Source organism: Budorcas taxicolor, chromosome 3, assembly GCF_023091745.1.
Source record: "Budorcas taxicolor isolate Tak-1 chromosome 3, Takin1.1, whole genome shotgun sequence".
In the NCBI taxonomy this organism is placed as follows: domain Eukaryota; kingdom Metazoa; phylum Chordata; class Mammalia; order Artiodactyla; family Bovidae; genus Budorcas; species Budorcas taxicolor.
Genome location: NC_068912.1, coordinates 101,783,303 through 101,804,785, shown reverse-complemented (window position 1 = coordinate 101,804,785; position 21,483 = coordinate 101,783,303). Strand labels below are relative to the sequence as shown.

General features: G+C 40.1%; 1 protein-coding gene and 1 pseudogene across 1 annotated transcript in view; both read left to right on the top strand.

Moving 5' to 3' along the window:
* The window catches only part of RNF220 (ring finger protein 220), a 261,433-nt gene that overhangs the window by 32,577 nt on the left and 207,373 nt on the right, over positions 1-21,483 (top strand). The window lies entirely within an intron of this gene.
* LOC128045396 (DNA-binding protein inhibitor ID-2-like) lies at positions 3,053-3,450 on the top strand (annotated as a pseudogene).

The following is a 21,483-nucleotide window of genomic DNA, read 5'->3' as shown; positions in this document are numbered from 1 at the left end:
TGTCCATGTGTAGAGTCTTCTCTTGTGTTGTTGGAAAAATGTGTTTGCTATGACCAGTGCATTCTCTTGGTAAAACTCTGGTAGCCTTTCCCCTGCTTCATTTTGTTCTCTAAGGCCAAATTTGCCTATTACTCCAGGTATCTCTTGATTTCCTACTTTTGCATTCCAGTCCCCTGGATGAATAGGACATCTTTTTATGGTGTTAGTTCTAGGAAGTCTTATCGGTCTTCATAGAACTGGTCAACTTCAGCTTCTTTGGCATCAGTGGTTGGGGCATAGACTTGGATTACTGTGATGTTGAATGGTTTGCCTTGGAAACGAACCAAAATCATTCTGTCATTTTTGATGTGCCTGTAACTGTTAATGGTGTAGTCTGTGGTCACTACCTCACTGATGCCAGAACAGTCCTCATTCACTCCAGCCTTCTTTGCAGGACCTAGGTTGGAAAGCAGGGAATCCTTTATGTTTCAATTCGCAGGTATCTTCTATGTGAAGCCTTTTCTGATTTTTAATTCTCAACAAAAATAGCTTTTCACTTATAAATGCATCTAGCAGTATACTATTGTTAATGTGCCTCTTGGTTTTTTCCTAAGTGCCTTACCTTTTCTTTTATATTGTGAAATATAGCTTCCCTAGAGAAAGGTTCACAAAACATATGGGTACAGTTAAACAAATAATTGAACACTCAGTGAAACCGCAGCCAGCCCAAGAAACAGAACATTTCCAGCATCCTAGAAGTCCTTGTATCCTTTGCCTTGATCACAAACCACCCCTCCCTTACCTGGATATTCACTCCCTTCATTTTTCTTTAACTCTGTTTATTTATTTGGCTGTACCAGGTCTTGTTGTGGCACTCGGGATCTTCAGTCTTCGTTGTGGCAGGTGCGATATTTAGTTGCAACATGTGAACTCTTAGTTGCGGCATGAGGAATCCAGTTCCTTGACCAGAGGTTGAACCCAAGCCCCCTTCATTGAGAGCTCAGAGTCTTAGTCACTGAACCACCAGGGAAGTTCCTCCCTTGACTTTGATAATGATTCCTTTCAGTTTTTCTTTATAATTTTATTACATATATCTCTATCCCTAAACAATTAGTGCTTTTGGATATTTATATGGGTAAAATTTTTGCCAAAGTGAAAACAACACCCAGTTGTGGATGTGACTGGTGATAGTAAAGTCCGATGCTGAAAAGAACAATATTGTGTAGGAACCTAGTATGTTAGGTCCATGAATCAAGGTGAATTGGAAGTGGTCAAACAGGAGATGGAAAGAGTGAACATGAGATTTTAGGAATCAGTGAACTAAAATAGACTGGAATGGGTGAATTTAACTCAGATGACTGTTATATCTACTAATGTGGACAAGAATTCCTTAGAAGAAATGGAGTAGCCCTCATAGTCAACAAAAGAGTCCAAAATGCAGTACTTGGGTGCAATCTCAAAAATGACAGAATTATCTCCATTCATTTCCAAGGCAAACCATTCAGTATCTCAGTAATCCCAGTCTATGCCCCGACCAGTAACGCTGAAGAAGCTGCAGTTGAACGATTCTATGAAGACCTACAAGACCTTCTAGAACTAACACCCCCAAAAGATGTGCTTTTCATTATAGGGGACTGGAATGCAAAAGTAGGAAGTCAAGAGACACCTGGAGTAACAGGCAAATTTGGCCTTGGAATACAAAATGAAGCAGGGCAAAGGCTAACAGTTTTGCCAAGAGAATGCACTGGTCATAGCAAACACCCTCTTCCAACAACACAAGAGAAGACTCTACACATGGATATCACCAGATGGTCAACACCAAAATCAGGTTGATTATATTCTCTGCAGCCAGAGATGGAGAAGCTCTATACAGTCAGCAAAAACAAGACTGGGAACTGACTGTGGCTCAGATCATGAATACCTTATTGCAAAATTCAGACTTAAATTGAAGAAAGTAGAGACAACCACTGGACCATTCGGGTATGACCTAAATCAAATCCCTTACAATTATACAGTGGAAGTGACAAATAGACTCAAGGGATTAGATCTGATAGACAGAGTGCCTGAAGAACTATGGAGAGAGGTTTGTGACATTGTATAGGAGGCAGGGATCAAGACCATCCCCAAGAAAAAGAAGTGCAAAAAGACAAAATGGTCGTCTGAGGAGGCCTTATAAATAGCTGTGAAAAGAAAACAAGCGAAAAGCAAAGGAGAAAAGGAAAGATATAAGCATCTAAATGCAGAGTTCCAAACAATAGCAAGGAGAGATAAGGAAGCCTTCCTCAGTAATCTATGCAAAGAAATAGAGGAAAATAATAGAATGGGAATGAATAGAGATCTCTTCAAGAAAATGAGAGATACCAAGGGAACATTTCATGCAAAGATGGGCTCAATACAGGGCAGAAATGGTCTGGACCTAACAGAAGCAGAAGATATTAAGAAGAGGTGGCAAGAATACACAGAACTGTACAAAACACACCTTCACGACCCAGATAATCACGATGGTGTGATCACTCACCTAGAGCCAGACATCCTGGAATGCAAAGTCAAGTGGGCCTTAGAAAGCATGACTACAAACAAAGCTAGTGGAGGTGATGGAATTTCAGTTGAGCTCTTTCAAATCCTGAAAGATGATGCTGTGAAAGTGCTGCACTCAATATGCCAGCAAATTTGGAAAACTCAGCAGTGGCCACAGGACTGGAAAAGGTCAGTTTTCATTCCAATCCCAAGGAAAGGCAATCCCAAAGAATGTTCAAACTACCACACAATTGCATTCATCTCACATGCTAGCAAATCGATGCTCAAAATTCTCCAAGCCAGGCTCCAGCAGTATATGAACCGAGAACTTCCAGATGTTTAGGCTGGTTTTAGAAAAGGCAGAGGAACCAGAGGTCAAATTGCCAACATCCATTGGATCATCAAAAAATCAAGAGAAATTCTGAGCCTAGTATGGTGCCGAGCGCAGCGAGCTTCGCAGGCAGCGGTGGCAGCGGTGGTGGTGGCGACGGCCTGAGCTTTGGGGCAGCCCGCTTCCCTCCTCCCAATCGCTTCGCTTCCTTTCCCCGCAGTCTGCATGAAAGCCTTCAGTCCAGTGAGATCCATTAGGAAAAACAGCCTTTCGGACCACGGCCTGGGCATCTCCCGGAGCAAAACCCCGGTGGACGACCCGATGAGCCTGCTGTGCAACGTGAACGACTGCTACTCCAAGCTCAAAGAGCTGGTGCCCAGCATCCCGCAAAACAAGAAGGTGAGCAAGATGGAAATCTGCAGCACGTCATCGACTGCATCTTGGACTTGCAGATCGCGCTGGACTCGCACCCTACCATCGTTAGCGTGCACCACCGGCGACCCGGGCCTGGCGTCCAGGATGCTGCTCACCACCCTCAACACCGACATCAGCATCCTGTCCTTGCAGGCTTCTGAATCCCTTCAGAGTTAATGTCAAATGACAGCAAAGCACTCTGTGGCTGAATAAATGGTGTTCATGACTTTTTTTTCCCATTTGCACAACAACAACAAATCCACAGGCTCTTTTAAGGCGCTGAACTTATTTTTCAACCATTTCACAAGGAGGGCAAGTCAAATGGACCTTTAAAAAAAAAAAATGGAAGGAAAACTTAAGAATGATCAACTTCCCCAGGGTGTTTTCTGACCTGGACTGTGATATTAGTTATTTATGAAAAAGACTTTTAAATGCCCTTTCTGCAGTTGGAAGGTTTTCTTTATATACTATTCCCACCATGGGGAGTGAAAACATTAAAATTACAAGGAATTGCCCAATTTAAGCAGACTTTGACTTTTTTCAAAGGTGGAGCGTGAATACCAGAAGGATCCAGTATTCAGTTACTTAAATGAAGTCTTTTGGTCAGAAATTACCTTTTTGACACAAGCCTACTGAATGCTGTGTATATATTTATATATAAATATATATATACTGAGTGAAACCTTGTGAACTCTTTAATTAGAGTTTTCTTGTATAGTGGCAGAAATGTACATTTCTGCATACGAAGTGTAATGATGTACTTATTCATGCTAAACTTTTTATAAAAGTTTAGTTGTAAACTTAACCCTTTTATACAAAATAAATCAAGTGAGTTAAAAAAAAAAAAAAAAGGCAAGTTCCAGAAAAACATCTACTTCTGCTTTATTGACTACGCCAAAGCCTTTGACTGTATGCAGTTCAGTCGCTCAGACATGTCTGGCTCTTTGCTACCCCATGGATTGCACACGCCAGGCCTCCCTGTCCATCACCTACTCTCGGAGTTTACTCAAACTCACATCTATCAAGTCTGTGATGTCATCCAACCATCTCATCCTCCATCATCCCCATCTCCTCCCACCTTCATTCTTTCTTAGCATCAGGATGTTTTCCATTGAGTCAGTTCTTCGCATCAGGTGGCCAATGCTGAGTTTCAGCTTCAGCATCAGTCTTTCCAATGAATATTCAGGACTGATTTCCTTTAGAATTGGCTGGTTGGATTTCCTTGCAGTCCAAGGGACTGTCAAGAGCCATCAACACCACAGTTCAAAAGCATCAATTCTTCGGTGTTCAGCTTTCTTTATAGTCCAGCTCTCACATCCATACATGACTAGTGGAAAAACCATAGCTTTGACTAGATGGACCTTTGTTGGCAAAGTAAAATTCATAAAGAGATGGAAATACCAGACCACCTGACCTGCCTGCTAAGAAATCTGTATGCAGATCAAGAAGCAACAGTTAGAACTGGACAAGGAACAACAGACTGGTTCTAAATCGGGAAAGGAGTATGTCAAGGCTGTCACTTGGCTTATTTAACTTATTTGCAGAGTACAGCATGTGAAATACTGAGCTGGATGAAGCACAAGCTAGAATCAAGATTGCCAGGAGAAATATCAATAACCTCAGATATACAGATGACACCACCCTTATGGCAGAAAGTGAAGAAGAACTAAAAAGCCTCTTGATGAAAGTGAAAGAGGAGAGTGAAAATGTTGGCTTAAAACTCAACATTCAGAAAACTAAGATCATGGCATCCAGTCCCATCACTTCATGGCAAATAGATGGGGAAACAATGGAAACAGTGAGAGACTTTATTTTGGGGGGCTCCAAAATCACTACAGATGACTGCAGCCATAAAATTAAGACTCTTGCTCCTTGGAAGAAAAGTTATCCCAAACCTAGGCAGCATTTTAAAAAGCAGAGACATTACTTTGTCAACAAAGGTCCATCTAGTCAAAGCTATGGTTTTTCCAGTAGTCATATATGTGTGTGAGAATTGGACTATAAAGAAAGCTAAGTGCCAAATAATTGATGCTTTTGAAGTGTGGTGTTGGAGAAGACTCTTGAGAGTCCCTTGGACTGCAAGGAGATCCAACCAGTCCATCCTAAGGGTAATCAGTCCTGAATATACATTGGAAGGATTGATGTTGAAGCTGAAGCTCCAGTACTTTGGCTACCTGATGCAAATAGCTCACTCTTTGGAAAAGACCCTGATGCTGGGAAAGATTGAAGGCAGGAGGAGAAGGGGACGACAGAGGATGAGATGGTTGGATGGCATCACTGACCCAATGGACATGAGTTTGAGCAAGCTCTGGGAGTTGGTGATGAACAGGAAAGCCTGGCGTGCTGCAGTCAATGGGGTCGCTCAGACACGACTGAGCGACTGAACTGAGCTGATGGGAAAATTGTGGTTTTGTACTATTGGGTCTCGATTTCTCTGTTCATTATTAAGAATATAGGATTTGTCCATATTATTGCATGTAGCTAGAATTCATTCATTTTTATTTCTATGTTGTAGTCCATTGTATGAATATACCCTGATTCATGTATCCATTCTAATGATGGTATACATTTAGGTATTTCCCATTTTTCTTCTTATGAAAAGTACTACTGTAAATATTTTAATATTTGTACTGTTAAGTGCCCTGGTGTACAGGGTATAAGTTTCATTAGGGTAGAAATCTGGACATAAAATTGCTGGGTTCTGAGATAAGAGCTTCTTCAATTTTATTAGTTAACATTAAACTGTTTTCCAAAGAGGTTCTGCCAGTTTATTCTACTACCAACATGTGCATAAGAATTTTTGTTTTTCCACATTCTCACCAGTGCTTGGTATTGTGAGACCTTTTCATTTACACCAGCCTTGTTGATATATAATGATGACTCGGTGTGGTTCTTATTTACATTTCCCTGGTTACTGGGTAGAGTACCTTTTCATATCTTTATTGGCCATTGCCATTTTTTTTGTGTGTGATGTACTTATTCAAAGTTTTGCTCATTTTTCTGTTGAGTTTTCTTTAACCTGATCTCTTCTTGTAGACTTAGTATTTCTCTTTCAATTTCCATATAAGAATCTCCTACAAATATATATATTTATATATGTGTGTGTGGTGGGGGGGGGATCTCAGCCTGTGGGATCTCAGTTCCATGACTAGGGATTGAACCAGGCCATGGCAGCAAAAGCCCAAAATCCTAACCACTGGACCACCATGGAACTCCCAACCTACAGATATATTCTGTATATTCTAACTGCTCTCCTTATCTCTAACTCCATCCTCTTTATTGCTGTCAGAGTTCCGTTTCAAGACAAGCCCTGTTCTTGTAACTCCCGTGCCTGGAACCCTTTGGTGACCCCCATGGCCTCACAGGCAACACCACATGGAAAGCCCTCCATCATCTGCCCGCTACCCGACAGGTCTCAGCTCTTACAAGTTCCTCTTAACCCTTCCTCCCTCCCTTTTTCCTGTAACCTCCATCTCTACCAAATTGCTCACAGTTCCTTGAACGCATAAAATTGTTGTACATCCATCTTTACCAGTTATTCTTTTTCTTCCTTTTGCTCTTAATTTGGAAAACACTCTTTTTTGGGGGGGATGGGGAGGGAAGTAGATAAGAATAGCTTTATTACTTTGCCAAGCAAAGAGGGACACAGTAATATCAACTCGTATATATGGAATTTAGAAAGATGGTACCAGTGATCCTACATTCAGGGCAGCAAAGGAGACACAGCAAAGGAGATACAGGCTTTTGGACTCAGTGGGAGAAGGCAAGGATGGGATGATTTGAGAGAATGTACTGAAACGGAGATTCAGTTCAGTTCAGTTCAGTTCAGTCGCTCAGTCGTGTCCGACTCTTTGCAACCCCATGAATCGCAGCACGCCAGGCCTCCCTGTCCATCACCAACTCCCGGAGTTCACTCAGACTCACGTCCATCGAGTCGGTGATGCCATCGAGCCATCTCCCCTCCTCTGTCGTCCCCTTCTCCTCCTGCCCCCAATCCCTCCCAGCATCAGGGTCTTTTCCAATGAGTCAGCTCATTGTATGTAAGATAGATGACCTGTGCAAGTTCCATGCGAAGCAGGGCACCCAGAGTCAGTGTTCTGGGACAGCCCAGGGGGATGGAGTAAGGAGGGAGGTGGGAGGGGGTTCGGGATTGGGGGAAACACATTTATACCTATGGCCGATCCATGTTGATGTATGGCAAAACCCATCACAATATTGTAAGGTAATTACTCTCCAGTTAAAATAAATTAACTAAAAAATAATTTTAAAAAAAGAGGGACACAGACTCCTGTCTTGAAAAACTATGTGTTTTTAAAACTCAGTTCAAAGGTTACTTCCTTTATGAAATCCCTCCAGCTCACCTTCTCATCTCTCATTAACTTCTCAATCTCTTGTCCTTCTCAGCACACTATTATTTTTTCTAGCAGGGCTAGAATATACAGTTTAGTATACAGATTAACCATACGCTATCGCTATGTTTAGTCTGTATACCTGTCTCCCCCATCGGATTGTATAAGCCATAAGCCCTTTGAAGGCATGGGAAACCCCCGAATGTAGAGAAATTTCTCATTTCTCTTTTCATTCTCAGGGCCTCGCACAGTGTCTGGCACAGAGCAGGTGGTGGTAAATAGTACAAATTTTTGTTAATGTTATAACAATTATTATAGGTACATGTCAATCTGTTTTCCTTATTGTGGATTCCTTGAGGGGCCTGGCACTTGGATGGCATGCAGTGACGCTTCTCTAATGAATGAACAATTTATAAAACATCTGAAAACAGCCACTGCTTTAAAGCAATATTTGAAGTTGCAATAGAGATGTCGTGAGTATTAAATTTGCAGAGAAATGAACCTGATGTACATCCATCTCATGAAGATGAAAATTTTAGCTCAAACTAATTCAAAGCAAAATTTTATAAGAAGAAATATAAAATGTTATGCTTCAGTTAAAAATTTAAGCTGTAAAAGTAGAAAAGGCCTAGGTTGTTTTTTCATATGGAAAAGGAGTTCGAATCTATTATGTGATACTGTCCTTCATCTAAAAAAATTAAGTTGCTGACTCCTGCAGCTCAATTCCAGAAAAATAAATGACCCAATCAAAAAATGGGCCAAAGAACTAAATAGACATTTCTCCAAAGAAGACGTACAGATGGCTAATAAACACATGAAAAGATGCTCAGCATCACTCATTTTCAAAGAAATGCAAATCAAAACCACAATGAGGTACCATCTCATGCTGGTCAGAATGGCTGCTACAAACAATAAATGCTGGACAGGATGTGGAGGAAAGGGAACCCTCTTACACTGTTCGTGGGAATGCAAACTAGTACAGCCACTATGGAGAACAGTGGAGATTCCTTAAAACACTGGAAATAGAACTGCCATATGACCCAGCAATCCCACTGCTGGGCATACACACTGAGGAAACCAGTATTTTAAGAGACATGTGTACCCCACTGTTCATTGCAGCACTGCTTATAATAGCCAGAACATGGAAGCAACCTAGATGTCCGTCAGCAGACGAATGGATAAGAAAGCTGTGGTACATATACACAATGGAATATTACTCAGCTATAAAAAAGAATGCCTTTGAATCAGTTCTAATGAGGTGGATGAAACTGGAACCTATTATACAGAGTGAAATAATCCAGAAAGAAAAACACCAATACAGTATACTAACACATATATATGGAATTTAGAAAGATGGTAACGATAACCCTATATGCAGAGACAGCAAAAGAGACACAGATGTATAGAACAGGCTTTTGGACTCTGTGGGAGAAGGCGACGGTGGGATGATCTGAGAGAATAGCACTGAAACATGTATATTATTCATATGTGAAACAGATCGCCAGTCCAGTTTCAATGCATGAGACAGGGTGCTCAGGGCTGGTGTGCTGGGATGACCCAGAGGTATGGGATGGGAAGGGAGGTGGGAGGGGGGTTCAGGATGGGGAACACATGTACACCCATGGCTGATTCATGCCAATGTATGGCAAAAACCACTACAATATTGTAATTAGCCTCCAATTTAAATAAATTAAAAAAAAATAAGTTACTGAAGTAGGTTATAATTTGCATACAAGTATGGCTGGAAAGATGAAAATCTAAGGAACACAGTGTCAAGAGATTATCCTTTGATTAATACTTATGTTTTTTGTCTGAAAAGCTGTCATTGTTACAATGAAACCTTGTATGGCCCAGCTAAGACTTTCTTTGCTCAACAAGAATGCCTGTTTCTTTCTAAAACCATTCTGAAGATGACACAGTGGATAAAGTTCATGTGCCTGGCACTCCGTCATAGACAAACCTACAATGATGTACAATTTCTGATCCATGAGCTCTGCTTCCACTCTTTCTCTCCCCACCTTCAAGAAAGCATATCATAACGCAAGTGAGCAAAAGTGATGTTATTTATTATAGTGATGACCTTGATCTGTTCCGAATTATATTTTCTAAAAACTCAATCATTTCTCTGAACTTCAATAGTAAGAAATTACTATATTCCTCATGGTTGACATCTTGGTTGAGAACCAAGGTGGTATATTTGTAGGAAGAAGAGAGATTTTGGAACCACACCAATAATAATTTGGATTGCACTTCAGTCACTGCCATGTGATCCTCAGCTAGTTGCTTAATATCTCTGACTTCCATCTGAAGAATGGACCACTTTATAAGTTCCTGTCAGGACTATAAATAATTATGTAAAACACTCAGCATACTGCCTATCTCCTAAATATCTTTCAAGTCTGTATATAGTAATATATATATATTTATCTTCTGGCTCCTCACCTCTCTGTGGCTGCATCCCTGTTTTAAGCCACTAGTATCTGTGTTCCAGATTACTGCAGCATTCTTCTTACTGGTCTTTCACTACCCCGGCCTTGCTTGCCCTGTTTTGTTCAGAGCAAAGGATATTCTACAAGGCTGCCTTGAGCCCTTAACCCCTAACATGTGGAGATGGATATGTTGCTGCCATTTATTGAGCACCTATCACACGACAGGAGCTGGCCTAGTATCTTATGTTTTATCTCATTGAATCCTGACAATAAGACCGTGATGTCAGTACCGTCATTCACCTTTAAAGAACTGAAAGTTGCAGAGATTGAGTGACTTGCCCATGGCCACTCTGCTAGAAAGTAAGGGGCTCTGTGTGTGTCCAGGGTTCTCTGGTTTCAAAGTCTGTGCTCTGCTCCCATTTCAGGCTGCCTCTGTATTGGGCTCAGAGCCTGGTGCTGTTAAACCTCCTTATCTCGTGACTAACGCCCCGTGTGCTGGTTCTGGGCTTACCATGTGGTATCCCAGGGGTCTGGCTTTGCACATTTCTTGGCTACACACTTTGGGAGATGGCTGTCACTTGGCTGCACATCACTTGGCTACAGGGAGAAGATGATGGCAGCAAATATCTGGTCATATATTAATGAACTGGTACTCTACTTTTAATCTTCAGTTTTCTATGACTTAGTGAACATACAGAAACCCCCCTAGGTTCTCTCAGTTCTGGACCACTTGATCTCATGAATAGCCATCAGCAACCTCAGTCACAACATACCCAAACTGATTTTGTTAACTTTCCCTCTTTGGAGAGGCAGTATAACCTGGACCAGTAAGGCTGAGGGCCAGGGTCTGGACTTTGATAAATTTGCCAGGGGAAGTACCACCTGGCATGGGTCTTCTGGCAGCCAGCCTGCTGCTCCAAATTACCACTTTCTGATGTCTACAATTAACCTTGATGACACTGATGAAAAGTCTTGTATTTGATTTGAGACTTGACTGCTTTTGTAGAGTTTTAGCTGGTAACAGAAATGTAGACTCTGTCTACATTTGGTTTTATGAGACAGGCAAGTCTTTGTGAATGGCTGCTCATTTCCTAATGTTTTCTCAAGCATTCAATCAACAAACATTCTTCAAGCCCTATAACAAGGGGAAATACAAAGAAATTTAGTATTTTAAGATACTTACAGTATAATGGGGACTATTAGACACAAAAATAAGAAAATAACCAGCAATTAAAAATACAAGATCCCAGTCCTTTCACATGATAAGCATTCTGTGAATCAAATGGGTTTGAAGTGAGTGTTTGATGTAACATGTGCCTGGAGCTTATGTGGAAGCTCAATAAATATTTGTTGAATGATTGTTGAATGTTCACCTTCCAGATGCCACTCTCATAGAAAACTAATCCATATCTCTAGCCCTGACCTCTTGACAAAGCTGCAGACTTGTGACATCCAGCAACCCACTGGACCACTTGATCTCATGAATAGCCCATCAGCAATCTCAGTCACAACATATCCAAACTGATTTTGTTAACTTTCCTCTTTGGAGAGGCAGTATAACCTTAGAATACTCTGAGCATGGAGTCTGGAACACTGGCTTCAACTGCAGCTCCCATACTTAATGGGTAAGTGACCTTGGGAAAGTCCTTAGCTCTTCTTCCCTTGCATGAGAGAAATATAAGGCTTTTCTTAGGATTCAGTGAGATAATGGATTGTTGTTCTTGTTTAGTTGCCAAGTCATGTCCAACCCTTTTGTAACCCCAAGGACTGTAGTCCTCCAGGGTCCTCTGTCCATGGGCTTTCCCGGGCAAAAATACTGGAGTGGGTTACCATGTCCTTCTCCAGGGGATCTTCCCAACCCAGGGATCGAACCTGCATTGGCAGGCAGATTCTTTACCACTGAGCCACCAGGGAAACCCAAGATAATGGATACAAAGCATTTAACACAGTGGCTGCACACAGTAATCATTAAATGTTACCTATTGTCACAATTTTCCCCACATTTCCTATTTTCCTTATTTGGTACTGAGACCAGTTTTCACTCCAACCCTCTCCTTCACCCCATCACATCTAATTTGTTACCAAAAACTGTATGTTCTACTTTTTTATTATCTTGCAGATTATGATGCATTCAACATATACTTAACATCTGCTGAATGCCAAACACATTTCTAGGCACCAAAGACTCAGAGATGAATACTTACCAGTCTCTAGTTATCAGTTCTGTTCAGTAGCTCAGTTGTGTCTGAGTCTTTGCGATCCTATGGACTGCAGCACGCCAGGCTTCCCTGTCCATCACCAATTCCTGGGGCTTACTCAAACTCATGTCATCAAGTGGGTCATGCCATCCAACCATCTCATCCTCTGTCGTCCCCTTCTCTTCCTGCCTTCAATCTTTCCCAGCATCAGGATCTTTTCAAGTGAGTCAGTTCTTCACATCAGGTGGCCAAAGGATTTGAGTTCCAGGTTCAGCATCAGTCCTTTCAAAGAATATTCAAGACTGATCTCCTTTAAGATTGACTGGTTGGATCTCCTTGCAGTCCAAGGGACTCGCAAGAGTCTTCTCCAACACCACAGTTCAAAAGCATCAATTCTTCGGTGCTCAGCTTACTTTACAGTCCAACTCTCACATCCATACATGACCACAGGAAAAACCATAGCTTTGACTAGATGGACCTTTGTTGACAAAGTAATGTCTCTGCTGTTTAAAATGCTGTCTAGGTTGGTTATAGCTTTTCTTCCGAGGAGCACGCGTCTTTTAATTTCAAGGCTGCAGTTGCCATCTGTAATGATTTTGGAGCCCCCCAAAATAAAGTTTCTCACTGTTTCCATTGTTTCCCCATCTATTTGCCATGAAGTGATGGGACTGGATGCCATGATCTTAGTTTTCTGAATGTTGAGTTTTAAGCCAACTTTTTCACTTTCCTCTTTCACTTTCATCATGAGGCTCTTTAGTTCTTGGTTTTCTGCCATAAGGGTGGTGTCATCTGTATATCTGAGGTTATTGATATTTCTCCTGGCAATCTCAATTCCAGCTTGTGCTTCATCCAGCCCAGCATTTCACATGATGTACTCTGCATAAAAGTTAAATAAGCCAGGGGACAACATACAGCCTTGACATACTCCTTTCCTGATTTAGAACCAATCTGTTGTTCCTTGTCCAGTTCTAACTGTTGCTTCTTGACCTGCATACAGATTTCTTAGGAGGCAGGTCAGGTGGTCTGGTATTCCTATCTCTTGAAGAATTTTCCACAGTTTGTTGTGATCCATACAGTCAAAGGCTTTGGTGTAGTCAATAAAGCAAAAGTAGATGTTTTTCTGGAGCTCTCTTGGTTTTTTGATGATCCAGTGTACGTTGGCAATTTGATCTCTGGTTCCTCTGCCTTTTCTAAATCCAGCTTGAACATCTGTAAGTTCACAGTTCACGTACTGTTGAAGCCTGGCTTGGAGAATTTTGAGCATTGATTTGCTAGCGTGTGAGATGAGTGCAATTGTGTGGTAGTTTGAACATTTTTTGGCATTGCCGAAATCTTTGGAATTGAAATGAAAACCGACCTTTACCAGTCCTGTGGCCACTGCTGCGTTTTCCAAATTTGCTGGCATATTGAGTGCAGCACTTTCATAGCATCATCTTTTAGGCTTTGAAATAGCTCAGCTGGAATTCCATGTTTATGGAGGCAGACATATATATGGTTGCAGGCTTTAGTTGTTAGCCTATGGTTGTGTGTAATGGAAATGCATAAAGTGTATTCAAAAGAGCCTGAAAGAGATATTTCTTCCACCTTTCAAAACCAAAGCTCTCACTTAAGCCTATATCACCTCTTACTGTAGATACTGCAGGAGGTTTTTTTTCTCTTTCTTTTGATTGATTTTGAAAATTTATAGGTAAAACAGAAATATTTGCTCATTATAAAAATAATAAATTACAGAATACTAATTATAAAGTAAAAGTCTCTTTTACTTGACTTCTTTAATCTTACTCCTCACCATAAAGATAAATACTGTCTACAGATTAGTTTGTAGCCTTCTAGACCTTTGCCTACTTATACATGTGAACGTTTATTTATTTTATGGTAGATAAAAATCTGGATTTTTAAGCAAATAGGATCAGATCATAAACATACTTCTTGCTTTTTTCGCTTAATGATGTATCTTTAAATTTTTCCCATGTCAAAACAAAATAGAATTACCTGGTTCTTTTCACTCCTAAATGCTATTCCATATTTTGTAACTACTATGAGTTATTTAGCTCTTTGTCTGTTGGAAGCATTTCAGTTGCTTCCTGTTTTTTACTATTACAAGTACTATGGACATGTGCAATAATTTATGCAGGTAGGTTTCTAGTAGTAGAAGTGCTGGGTTAAAAGATATGAGAGTTTAAATTTTTGTTAGAGTGTGCTCAGTTATCCTCCCAAACGACTACCATCCAACAGTGAATGGGAGTACTCATTTTCCCACATCTCACCAACACTGGATATTATCAGTCCTTCAATTTTTGCAAATTTAATGAATAAAAAAATAATGTTTATAGTTTATAGATTTGTATTTCTGTGGTTACTAGTGAATTCGAGCATGCTTTAATATGTTTATTGATCATTTGTATTTCTTTTTTCAATGAATGTTATTTGCCAAGATCTCTATTAGGTTGTTATCTTTTTCTTATTGATTTAAAGGCTTGCATCATTACATTGTGATATTAGTTCTTTCTCTGTTATAGGTTCCAAATATATACATATATATTTAGTCTATTGTTTGTCCTTATTTACACTGTCTTACATACTATAAAAGGTTTTCATATGTAGTAAAATTCATCAGCCTCTTTTATTATGGCTTCTGGGGTCTGTGTTTTACTCCTAGATATTTTAGACATATAATTTTTTCATCTCAATACTTTCCTAGTTTTATTATCCAACTTAGATTCTTAATACAATTAAAATTTATTTTTGCCAATCAGTGTGAATAAGGATTTTAATTTTAGTTTTTCCCTAAGAAAATGTCTAATCGTCTCAACACAATTAGCCTACTTCTTTCCAACTGATTTGAAATGTCAAGTTATACATGAGTCTAGTTCTGGATTTATCCTTATCCCTGAATTTTGGGTCCATTTTTGTACCAAAGCAACTGTTTACATTATTGTAACATTATAGAATGTTTTTTTTATACCTTCAGTTCTGTTCAGTTCAGTCTCTCAGTCGTGTCCGACTCTGCGACCCCATGAATCGCAGCACGCCAGGCCTCTCTGTCCATCACCAACTCCCGAGTTCACTCAGACTGGGACCCAAAACTACATTTACTATCATTTTTCCTTGGTCTCATTGTTTTTCTTACTCATAATTTTCTTGAATGCTTTTATACATTTTTTTCCCTCCCAGATGAATTTTAGAATACATTTTCCTGATTCCATAGATACTTTATAAGTATTTTGATTGGAATTTCATTAAATTTATAGCTTAATTTGAGTCTAATCCAAGAACATGAGGTAGTTTTCATTTATTTTTGTCTTCTCCCAAGAAATTAAAAGATGCTTACTCCTTAGAAGGAAAGTTATGACCAACCTAGACAGCATATTCAAAAGCAGAGACATTACTTTGTCAACAAAGGTCCGTCTAGTCAAGGCTATGGTTTTTCCAGTGGTCATGTATGGATGTGAGAGTTGGATTGTAAAGAAAGCTAAGCACCGAAGAATTGATGCTTTTGAACTGTGGTGTTGGAGAAGACTCTTGTGAGGCTTTTGGACTCGCAACCAGTCAATCTTAAAGGAGATCAGTCCTGAATATTCTTTGAAAGGACTGATGCTGAAGCTGAAACTCGAATCCTTTGGCCACCTGATGCGAAGAACTGACTCATTGGAAAAGACCCTGATGCTGGGAAAGATTGAGGGCAGGAGGAGAAGGGGACGACAGAGGATGAGATGGCTTGATGGCATTACCGACTCAATGGACATGGGTTTGGGTGAACTCCGGAAGTTGGTGATGGACAGGGAGGGCTGTCGTGCTGTGATTCATGGGGTCGCAAAGAGTCAGACACGACTGAGCAACTGAACTGACTGACTGACTGAATGTCTTACAGTAAAGTTTACAGTTTCTTCATATAAATTTGAACATATTGATCAGTTTGTATGTGTGCTCAGTCTCTCAGTCATGTCTGAGTCTTTGCAACCCCGTGGACCATAGCCCACCAGGCTCCTCTGTCCATGGAATTTTCCAGGCAAGAATAGTGGAGTGGGTTGCCATTTCCTACTCCAGGAGCTCTTCCTGGCTCAGGAATCAAACCTGCATCTCTTGCAGTTCCTGCATTGGCAGGCGAATTCTTTACCACTACACCACCTGGGAAACCCCACTGGTGAGTTCACTCACAAGTATTTTATAATTTGCTTGCTATTTTAAATATTTTTCATTAAGCATTTACTATTTTGTTATAGTTGGCTTAGGGATGGCTACCAGGTGGCTCAGTGGTAAAGAAACTGCCTGCCAATGCAGAAGACTCAGGTTTGATCCCTGGGTCAGGAGCAGTTACTCTGTGGTCTCCCTGGAGGAGGGCATAGCAATCCACTCCAGTACTCTTGCCTGGAGAATCCCATGGGCAGAGGAGCCTGGTATCCCCAGTCCATATGGTCGCAGAGAGTCAGACACAACTGAAGCAACTTAGTATACACACATAGTTGGTCTATAGGAAAAGGAGTGCTTGCTGTGTTGATCTTCTATCGAGCTTTTACTAAAATTTAATATTAGTTTTGAATTTTTACAGTTAATTATTAGACTTTCTGAGTTGAAAATTAAATCACATGTAAGTTGTGATAGTTTTAATCTGTCTTTGTAATGCTCCTGTTTCTTTTCCTTGTCTTATCACAGCAGCTAGGACCTCTAGTGCTGTGTTTAGTAGTTGCAAGAATAGCAATGAAACAGGTATCTTTGTCTTGTTCCTCACTTTTGTGGGAATAATGAATGCCCTTCATGGCGCAGAGGTTAAAGCATCTGCCTGCAATGTGGGAGACCTGGGTTCGATCCCTGGGTTGGGAAGATCCCCTGGAGAAGGAAATTGCAACCCACTCCAGTACTCTTGCCTGGAGAATCCCATGGAGGGAAGAGCTTGGTGGGCTACAGTCCACGGGTTGCAAAGAGTCGGACACAACTGAGCGACTTCACTTCACTTCACTTCACTTCATCAAATTAAATAAATTTTCTTTAATTACTGGCTTGCTAAGAGTTTTTAAATTCTTGTTTTGTTCAATAACTTCCTCACATCTTAAAATCAGAAATGAACATTAAAATGTATCATTTTTTAAAGTGTGGTGATCATGAAATTTTTCTCCCTTAATCTATTCATGTAATGGATTGTATTAGATTGTATTAGTAGACTTCCTAATATAGAATCATCCCTTACATTTCTGGATAAATCTTATTTAGTCGTGAAAATTATTTGTTTTAAGAACAATTAAGTTTAAGATATTTGCATTGATGTTCTTAAGTAAACTGGTAGTTTTCTCCTTTGTCTATTTTTCCCATTGGAGTAATATAAGTTTAGTATAATAGTTCTCAAGCTTTTTGATCTCAGGACCCATTTGTACTCTTAAAAATTATTGAGGATTCTCAAAGAACTTTTGTTTATTTTAAAACACAAGAATGTACCCGGGACTTCCCTGGCAGTCCAGTGGTTAAGACTCTGTGTGCTTCCCCTGTGAGGGGGGCAGGGGCACAGGTTGATCCCTGGTCAGTTGGGGAACTAAGATCCAGGATGCTGTGTAGCACAGGCCAGAAAAGAAAGAATGCGCAAGCATATGTTTTATTAATTGTCAGAGCAGTGACATCATCACACAGCATTCCACTGGTCTCTAGAAAACTCCACCATATGTGTGTATGAGAGAATGAGATTAAAAAAAAAAAACTGAAACATCTTAGTATTGGTACAGAAATAGTTTTGCCTTATGGACTCCCAGAAAGGGCTCCAGGGACCTTCAGGATCCCTAGACCACACTTTGAGAACTGCTAACATAGCAGAATGTTATAAGTTTTCCATATTTCCTCTATACTAATGTAAATAACAGCAATTATTTTTGTCTTGAAGGTAGAACTAATCTATAAATTATTTGAAACTGATGGTTTTTGGAATGGTGTATCTTTGCCTACCATTTCAATTTCCACTATGGTTATTGGCCTACTCAGGTTTTATATCTCTTCTTGAGTCAATTTGTACATTTATATTTACCTAGAAGGTCATGCAATTTCAGGTAGATTTTTATCTTTAAAGTATAAAGTTATACTTAAATTACAATTTTTACATTTTCTTTATGTCAAAAATTAAACCCCCTCTTTTATTTTCATTATTGTTTGCCTCTGTGTTTTCTTTTTTATTCTTATTTGGGTTACTAAAGGTTTCTCTGTTTTAAAGTCAGATTTATTGAGGTATAATTTATATACGATAAAATTTACCCTTTGTAGTCTATAGTTCTATGAGTTCTGACCAATCAGTACAACCATGTAACCACCCACACAGTCCAGTTGCCTAAGAAATCTACAGTTCTCAGAAATTCCCTCATTTCCCTTTGCAATCAAACTTTCTTTGATCCCCAGTTTTTGGCATCCTATTTCCTATTTTAGTAGTTTCTTTCTTTTTATTTCTGAGTAGTATTCCATTATATGGCTGTACTACAGTTATCTATTTACCAGTTGAAGAATATTTGGTTGTTTCCAGTTTGGGGTGATTATGAATAAAGCCACTATAAACATTTTCAAATAGGTTTTTGTGTGAACATAAGTTTTAATTTTTCTTGAGTAAATACCTATGAGTGGGATTTCTAGGTTATATGGTAAGAATTTGTCTGACTGTACAAGAAACTGCTGAATCATTTTCCTATCATTCTTTGTTTACTGGATTTCTGTTTATTTTGTTTTTTCCTTTGTTTCTGGTCAAATCTCTTTTTAGAATGTGAGTTTGGTCTCCTCACACTGATTCACCTTAGCAAGGGCATGCTTCAAAAATAAAGTGCTAGGGAGGACACCTCAGTGACAAGGCTTGGGAAGTGGTTGCACAAGGTGATATTATGTTTTCTGAACTGAGATACCAATGGGGGATCATAGGAGGGAGGAAGGAAAATGGGATAAATAGAAAGAGAACGAAAGGAAAGGAAGAAAAGAAATTTAAACAACATTATGCCTAAAACGGGAGTGATGAGTGCTACCCTGTAATACCTTTTTTTTTTTCAATTTTTTTTTTAAAAATTGAAAAAAAAAGTACTTGGCAAACAAAAAAAAAAAGAATTTTAATTTGAGGATAATTGCTTTTTAGTGTTGTCTTAGTTTTTTTCATACAACAATGCAAATCAGTTATATACGTGTGTGTGTGTGTGTGTGTGTGTGTGTGTGTGTGTATCCCCTCCCTCTTAAGGTGCTTCAGACTCCTGTAATACCTTAATGTAACATTATGAGTCATGGCAGCCTACAGAGAGCACTAACCTTGAGGGCAATAGGGTAGGGGAGGCGGGCCAGGAACCACTAGTACAGATCCTGAAGGCTTATGGTTCCAAAGTTCTATTTGAGTAGATAGGTGAGCCACTATGGGCTTTGGAAAAGGAGAATGATCCTGATCCAGTTGGGGTAGGACTGTGTATGTGCATGCTAAGCCACTGCAGTCATGTCCAGCTCTTTGCAACCTCATGGGTTATAGCCCACCAGGCTCCTCTGTCATGGGATCCTCCAAGTAAGAATAATGGAGTGAGTTGCCATGCCCTCCTCCCAAGTCTCTTATGTCTCTTGCATCGGCAGGTGGGTTCTTTACCACTAACGCCATCTGGGAATGGGATTAGGGTTTGGGAAAAGGAAAGAGGCTGGAGATAGGGCAAGCAGTGAGGCTGCTGTCAGAGTCTTGGGGGGCTCATGGTGTTATCAAAGGAAAGAGAGATTTGTGAGGTGGAAAATATGGTAGGCACCCAATAAATACTCATTTAATTAATTAAGGAGCTTGCTATTTCAAGTTGATTGCAAAAAATAGTCATTTGGTAGAACTGCAAATGAATGAACTGGAGATGATGAAAACATTGAAAACAATGTGGAAAAGTGAGTAGATTGAAAGGAGAAAAGAATCTTGAAAAATTAATTGAACAGTCTGGGACAAGGGAAGGAGCTGGCAACAGAGTCAGAGAATCAACTAGTCAGAAAGCTATGACTATAGCACAGACTTTTGGGAATAAACATGGAAACCTGAGTTCTCTAGCTCCAGCGCCTGACCATCTGTCCCTGTTTGACCCAAGCTCATCTGGACACCCTGAAGCCAGAGAGCTAAGTGATGAGAAGCAAGGTTCCTGAGAGGTTCTCAGCTTTGGGGTGGGGTGAGGGGCAAATTAAAATGACCCCGAAGGACCTTTCTATCCTTGGGATCTTGTGATTCTAGTGAAAATATTGCTCAAGTGTCATATTCCCAGAAGAAGGACTTGATTTGAAGAAAGGCCCTAAGACCTTCAGTGGGAAAGAACAAGTAAAGGCTATTGGGTAACCCAAGCCAAGACAATTTCCATCAATCTCTGAAGGTGTTTAATTTGGGAGAGAATGGAGCTCTTTCCTTTGCAGAATTTATGGAATTTTTTGTCCAGCGCTCCTATAATGAGGTATGGTTACTACATGTTGCAAGAGAAGGAAAAATAATAAGACAAATAACATGGTTTTTATTTGGTTTCAATGGCACATTAAGAAAGATATCAGTTCCCCCTTTACAAGAAAGGCCATTTACCTCTCGGAGCATTGAAAAGCCCATGGAGTTGAGTTCTACATAAGAAAATAGTGTAGAGTGAAAACTGACATGGTAACGTTGCATTATTTAGGTAACATTTGTTAGCAACCTACTAAGAGCTGGGTGCTGCAGTTCATGGGGTCACAAAGAGTCAGACATGACTTAACGACTAAACAACAGAGAAGAGCTGGATCGTCTTGCCACCCCAACCTTCTTCCAGTTTCTCAAACTTGTCTCTCTTCCTTCTGCCTCTGGGTCTTGGTACCTACTGTTCCCTTGATCCAGAGCACATGTCCTCCCACCCGCCTCTTTGCCCCTACCTACTCCTGCCTCCAGCCCACTTTGCCTAGTTAATCCCATTGCACTTCAGATCTGCTCCTAAGTTAACACCTCAATATTCTTAACTGGTTGCTTTTTCCTGCCCCTCTCGTGGTAGCTCATATCTACTTTCCTTTGCCCTCTTCCTTTTTCCTTTCCTCCTTCCCTCAAGCATTCAACAAATGAACACAAAGAGAAACAGAAAATGGTAAATTGCAATAAATGCTTTGAAGGAAAAGAACAACTTATTTCAAAAAAGACATATATATATATATAATAATATATAATTTATATATATAGGGCTTTCCTGGTGGTGCCGTGGTAAAGAATTCGCCTGCCAATGCAGGAGACTCTGGTTTGATCCCTCGGTTGGGAAGATCCCCTGAAGTAGGAAATGGCAATCCAACCCAGTATTCTTGCCTGG